The sequence below is a fragment of the Oryx dammah genome, unplaced genomic scaffold (assembly GCF_014754425.2).
Source record: "Oryx dammah isolate SB20612 unplaced genomic scaffold, SCBI_Odam_1.1 HiC_scaffold_26, whole genome shotgun sequence".
NCBI classification, from domain to species: Eukaryota; Metazoa; Chordata; class Mammalia; order Artiodactyla; family Bovidae; genus Oryx; species Oryx dammah.
In genome coordinates, this window is record NW_024070210.1 from 94,230,726 (window position 1) to 94,238,186 (window position 7,461).

A 7,461-nucleotide genomic window follows, 5' to 3' on the forward strand; every position below is an offset into this window, starting at 1 on the left:
TGTGGAACCTTGTTTGTGGAGTGCAGGGCCCGGGACTTTGACGGCCTGCGTTTCTACTGTGTGAGTGTCAGGAAGGTGGAGGGGTGCCTGGAGGAGGGCGGGTGCTGCTGAGGGGGAATGAAGGGGTCTGTATGACTTTTCCATCACATTTCGCAACGGTGTCCTGAATGGCCTCCTGTTTTAATTCAGCTGTTTCTTTAAAACATATTTTCTGGTTAAAATTAAAAACTGCTTAACAGCTCAGTGTCACTCTCCAGAGCATCGAACCTAAGTCTTTCGGCTCATAGATTATCAGTATATGTAAGTTGTTGTTGTTGTTGTTGTTTTTACAGCGCAATAGGTATAATTTTGTTTTGTGAAACTGTCAAGCTAAGAATCACTGAATTTTCTTCAAAAGATTGTATGAAATAAGACAGCTTTCTAAATTAACTATTAGTCATTTAAAACATGTTCTTCAACAACTATCAAGTAGAGTTCAAACGTAAAATTATCAAAGCTCTAAGTTTATTGCAGTGTTCTCAGCTTTGATCCAAGAGAGAAAAAGCTAATTTTCCTAAGGACATAGCAAGGAAATTCACTAATAATATTTTGTGAAAACTACACCTTAGAAAACTACCGAAATGAGTCAAAATATACATGTATTTTCCTGTAATTACTGTGCTGGAGGTGAAATGAGACAGGAGTGAGGGTCCTCAGAACAGGTTATAATATTTTTATGTCTACTGGGAAATCATGAAACTCATGTCAGAATTTCTTGGTGATCTTATGTTTCAATGTCAGCCTCAGTAACTGCATAAAGATACGGTAATCCAGGCTAGTCTGAGACAGTTGGGAAGATTGAAGTATTTAAATGTGTTTTTAAATGTCTGTGTTCTACGTGGGAGATGCCTTTTGCTTGTTTTAAAGTTTATGATACAGTCTGCCAAGTGGCACCGCATCCGTCTCCCTTTCCTTTTCTTATGAACTCATTTATCCTCTCTTTTTTTCTGCCTCCTTCAAATTACCAGTGTGTCCGTGTGTGTGACTGTGACAAGCTTGTTGCTTTCATCTCCAGGAGCCTCAGTTTTCTTCATCTGTAAAGGGAACATGTGGGTGTGCCCTGGCTGCCTCACAGATTTCTGTATAACGGTGTCAAATGCAGTCGTGTATGAAGTGGCTTGAAGATGGGGACAAATTATTGAAATACCAGCGAGCAGTCTTACTGTGAGGGAAACGGAGATCCCAACCCCATTGTGATACTTAACCATTCACCTTTTCTGAAGAACCTTCCAAATATACAAAGAAGGCACAATCTTCAAGGCAACTTCTGTAACTGAGTCCAGTGATGAAGAAACCCCTGTCCCGACACCTGGGGTCCTTTTTAAGCCAGTAGGATTAGGAAATTGGCCCAGTGGCTTAAATCAGGAGTAGGGGTAGAAATACTTTTCCTACCACCCAGGCTTAAAAACACAAAGCCCTGCTGAAATATTTTTTATGCCTTTGGTCATCAGAATAATGTAAATGGTGAGAGATAAATACCGACCTTCTGGTCCAATGTCTCCTGGCAAGAAATGATCCTAGCCTTTGTTTAGTGGGAAATTTTCCAGATGTTAGTGACTTTAATGCCATATTCAAGTGAAGCATGGCACCGTGAAGAGGTGACAGTGCCTTGTCCCCAGGGACGCACTTCTCAGGATTCAGTTCCTGACAGTTTGCCTGTCATTTTGGGGAGCTTGTCAGATCATTCTCTCTTGCCTTGGGAATCCCACAGATTCCTGCATGCCTTCAAACCTCCTTCAAACCTGATTCTCCCCTAAAATGTTTTAGTATGGTTCTCTCTAGTCTGGAGAATGTTTGGCAATCTGTGTTTTATAATAATTCTTTGCATAGTATTTATTGACACTAGATTCTATGTTATTTGATGATGAGACCATTACCTTGGAGTTTGTAAATTAGATAATAGTGAAAGAGCCCCCCAAATATGTCTACATTATGGGAATAATCTACTGTAATTTAAAGACCAGTGTTGCTGCTATTTTAAATGTGTAGGTCATTTTAATTGAAATATATGTAATGTTTAAATTTAGGGAATTAAATTTGAAGATTTCTCTTGCCTTCCAGAATGTGAATATTATGCATAAGTGTATATATTTTTGACATATTGTGAAGAAAACAAAATGACAATCTTTTCATGAGAATGTAAAGTGAATGATGATGATGGAATAAAGTTTGATTTTTGTTAACATTTTTATCAACATGTCTCGAAATCTCCAACTTTTTTTTCCATGTTTCTTGAAAGACATGTTCCCATTATATGAGTTTTAAATAGATTGGGGTTGCATTTTTGTATTATGCTGTTACTAGATGTTAATCTCTAGTACTGTCAAATAAAATGTGCCTCTAAAACCAAGACCTTGGAATCTCTGATGTTTCCTTTTTCTGGTTGTACTGGTTCCCCACACTCTTTCAGTTGATGACACTTGCCCAGTATTCAAAGAGGACAGTTAATTTCACCTCAGGGTCAAAATTAAAAAATCAGTGTGTGTATTATATGCAGAATATATTGGTGTACAAACTTGAATTTAATTTGGCAAAGTCTCAAAGAATGTTCTAGAATTTCTCTTAATTTTCCTTCAGGTCAGTTTCTCCTCTCAGATTAACTATATAGAGAAGTATTCTTGCTTGCTTGGTTGCTTTATGGAAGTTTGTTCTTAATAGAGTAGGTTGAGCTCTTTCTCTTTCATTCCTCAGTCCCTGGAAAAGCAACACTTCCTCTCTGCACCAGGATGCCTGCCCTGGCTGTGAGCTCCGTGGGTATGAGGAGGCTGCACCAGGATCCTCAGACTCGATGGGTGGGTGATTCTGGATGAGTTTCTCTCTGTCCTGGGTAACACCATCTTTGCAGCTCTACTAAACTGAGGGGTATTTGGCATCACTGTCGCCCCCACCTCCACCCCTGCTGTGAAGATCCTCCTGGCCAGTTAGTTTTCTTCTAAAGCGGCAACAGTCATCATCCTCCCTAACTAACAAGGAGTATGCATGTCACAATCCATCTTGAGGAATAAGGCTATTTTAGGAAAACTCAATATAAAAAATGAACATCTCCTTTAACCTAAGGTTAATTCTAGGTCTTACCAAGCTGGACAACTTTGCAAATCCACAGTAATCCCATGGAAGAATTTGGACTGCTTTAGTTAGTGGCAGTGGTAGGGTGGGTATACAGCATGGCATTGACAACCCATTAGGCTTGATTTCCAGATTCTGTTCAGTTCAGTCGCTCAGTTGTGTCTGACTCTGCGACCCCATGGACTGCAGCACACCAGGCCTCCCTGTCTATCACTAGCTCCCTGAGTTTACTCAAACTCATGTCCATTGAGTCAGTGATGCCACCTAACCATCTCATCCTCTGTCACCCCCTTCTTCTCCTGCCTTCAATCTTTCCCAGCATCAGGGTCTTTCCCAAGGAGTCAGGTCTTCGCATCAGGTGGCCAAAGTATTGGAGTTTCATCTTCAGCATCAGTCCTTCCAATGAATATTCAGAACTGATTTCCTTTAGGATGGACTGGTTGAATCTCCTTGCAGTCCAAGGGACTCTCAAGAGTTCTCCAACACCACAGCTCAAAAGCATCAATTCTTTGGTGCTCAGCTTTCTTTATAGTCCAACTCTCACATCCATACATGACCACTGGAAAAACCTTCGTTGGTAAAGTAATGTTTCTGCTTTTTAATATGCTGTCTAGGTTGGTCATAACTCTTCTTCCAAGGAGCAAGTGCCTTTTAATTTCATGGCTGCAGTCATCATCTGCAGTGATTCTGGAGCCCCCCAAAATGAAGTCTCTCACCATTTTCACTCTTTCCCCATTATTTGCCATGAAGTGATGGGACCGCATGCCATGATCTTAGTTTTCTGAATGTTGAGCTTTAAGTCAACTTTTTCACTCTCCTCTTTCACTTTCAAGAGGCTCTTTAGTTCTTCTTTACTTCCTGCCATAAGGGTGATGTCATCTGCATATCTGAGCTTATTGATATTTCTCCCAGGAATCTCGATTCCTGCTTGTGCTTCATCCAGCCTGGCATTTTGCATGATGAACTCTGCATATAAGTTAAATAAGCAGGGTGACAAGATACAACCTTGACGTACTCCTTTCCCGATTTGGAACCAGTCTGTTGTTCTATGTCTGGTTCTAACTGTTGCTTCTTGACCTACATACAGATTTCTCAGGAGGCAGGTCACATGGTCTGGTATTCCTATCTTTAAGAATTTTCCAGTTTGTTGTGATCCATACAGTCAAAGGCTTTGGCGTAGTCAATAAAGCAGAAGTAGATGTTTTCTGGAACTCTCTTGCTTTTTCAGTGATCCAATGGATGTTGGCAATTTGATCTCTGCCTTTTCTGGTTCCTCTGCCTTTTCTAAATCCACCTTGAACATCTGGAAGTTCATGGTCCACGTACTGCTGAAGCCTAGCTTGGAGAATTTTGAGCATTACATTGCTAGGGTGAGATGAGTGCAATTGTGTGGTATTTTGAGCATTCTTTGGCATTGCCTTTCTTTGGGATTGGAATGAAAACACCTTTTCCAGTCCTGTGGCCACTGCTGAGTTTTCCAAATTTGCTGGCATATTGGGTGCAGCACTTTCACAGCATCATCTTTTAGGATTTGAAATAACTCAACTGGAATTCCATCACCTCTACGAGCTGTGTTCACAGTGATGCTTCCTAAGGCCCACTTGACTTTGCATTCCAGGATATCTGGCTCTAGGTGAGTGATCAGAGCATAGTGATTATCTGGGTCATGAAGATCTTTTTTGTACAGTTCTGTGTACTCTTGCCATCTCTTCTTAATATCTTTTTCTTCTGTTAAGTCCATATCATTTCTGTCCTTTATCATGCCCATCTTTGCATGAAAAGTTCCCTTAGTATCTCTAATTTTCTTGAAGAGATCTCTAATCTTTCCCATACTATTGTTTTCCTCTATTTCTTTGCACTGATCACTGAGGAAGGCTTTCTTACCTCTCCTTGCTATTCTTTGGAACTCTGCATTCAAATAGGTATATCTTTACTTTTCTCCGTTGTCTTTCACTTCTCTTCTTAGGTATTTAAAAAGAAGCTATTTGATTCCCAGATTAGCAATTTCATATTTTAAAAATCCCATTTGGTGCCTACAAATCTATATCTAAACTAGGACAACTGGCTTCTAGTTTCATGAAACTGATTATGAGGAAAGCTTAGCAAGAGAAAGTAGATGACTGCAAATTTATTCCTACTACTCGGAAAAAATTCCTATGATGATGCATAGTAAACAGCTTGAGCTTTGTCTCACAGACAGATGATCAGTGTGTCAGCCCACGAGGATGCATACAAGCCCCAGAAAGACTATTCACCTGCCCTCGAGTATGGCGTTCACGTAGGGTCCTTCCTGGGAGCAGCTTGGACCAAGTCATGCAGAGGACAAATAGCCAGGAAAGAATCTGAGAAAAAAAAGCATGCTCAATGACGTGGGTAAATTTATTTCACCTTTTTTGTTGTTAATGTTGCTGTTTTCTATAGAGCAGTAAAGGAAAGTTAAACAGAAATCATTTGTATTCATAATTCTAACATCCTGACAAAACCATTATAGTAATCTTGGATGCCCTTCTAATCTTATCCATTTCCATATACATCCTCTGTCTCTTCCCACTGCCGATATACTTTCAGTCACTTCCCATGTTGCTTGCTGCTTCATCTTTATGGCTACCTAATGGTCAGACGATAATTCCCTCAATCCTTCCTTGATTGTAGGACATTTGGATGGTAAACTGCTTTTTCCCTTCTGTCATAAATAACAGTGTTATCAACAGTTTTATACATAAATCTTCTCCTTTCCTTGAGTCACTTCCTTATTTCTGAGAGAGAAGTGACAATCCTGAAGATAATGGATTTTAAAAAATTCATTGTTTTTCATGTATGTTGCAAAACGCCCTCTCAAGAAATTGTATAGGACATCCAGTTGGTATATATCAACGACAGCCTCAACCTATTTGAAATAAATTTTATTTATTTATTCCAGTAAAAGCGTAGTCTGATTCTCAAGGGTAAGCAAAGACTTTGGCCTAAAGCAAGGACGCAACCAGTCTTCTAACAAATCAAAGACGGCATTTGCTGTGTGGTTAGTGAAAGCCCTTTCAGAATAGTATTATTCTCAAGGTTTGCATTTTGATGACTGACTCCATTCCAGCAAGGATCTAAAGGCTGCTGGTTCCTTCTCGTATCCATTCTCCCTGGCGTCTGTGACTTAATTCTGGGCAACTATTAATTCCCAGCCTTTTGTTAACCAAAATTTCAGAAACAGAGACCTGACTGAGGTAAGGAGACATTTTGGGGGGAGTTGTTAGGACTGCAGCCAGGGAGACACAGATTCAAGAACCAAGTGCTTATGTTGCCCTGGACTGCAAATGGGCGAGGATTTCAAGGCAAAACCCTACAAGGTTAAATAAATTGTCATGAATTAGGATTGAAGCTGGCAAGAAGGTGAGTGTTTGTTAAGCAAGGATTAGTTAGGGTCTGAAATGATTACGTAGTTGCAAAGAGGGAGGGAACTTTGTAACTACAAGTTTGCAGCTCGCAGCTGCTGGCAGATACTATTTTAAAAATGGTTGGCTGTGTGCTGAGTTTGATATAATTCAGAGATGATTCAAATTCTCAGTGGTTTAGGAAAGTGTCTGAAATTATATCCACAGTGGCCACCCAGCTCCACTTTGGATGCCTGAACCATAGTTACTCTTTTTTTTTTGGTTTTTCAGTTCAGTTCAGTTCCGTTCAGTCGCTCGGTGGTGTCCGACTCTTTGCGACCCCATGAATCGCAGCACGCCAGGCCTCCCTGTCCATCACCAACTCCCGGAGTTCACTCAAACTCACGTCCATTGAGTCAGTGATGCCATCCAGCCATCTCATCCTCTGTCGTCCCCTTCTCCTCCTGCCCCCAATCCCTCCCAGCATCAGACTCTTTTCCAATGAGTCAACTCTTCTCATGAGGTGGCCAAAGTACTGGAGTTTCAGCTTTAGCATCATTCCCTCCAAAGAACACCCAGGACTGATCTCCTTCAGAACGGACTGGTTGGATCTCCTTGCAGTCCAAGGGACTCTCAAGAGTCTTCTCCAACACCACAGCTCAAAAGCATAAATTCTTCGGCACTCGGCTTTCTTTACAGTCCAACTCTCACATCCATGCATGACTACTGGAAAAACCATAGCGTTGACTAGACGGACCTTTGTTGGCAAAGTAATGTCTCTGCTTTTAAATATGCTATCTAGGTTGGTCATAACTTTCCTTCCAGGAGTAAATATCTTTTAATTTCATGGCAGCAAATGATCTTAAATATCAATAACCTCAGATATGCAGATGACACCACCCTTATGGCAGAAAGTGAAGAGGAACTAAAAAGCCTCTTGATGAAAGTGAAAGAGGAGAGTGAAAAAGTTGGCTTAAAACTCAACATTCAGAAA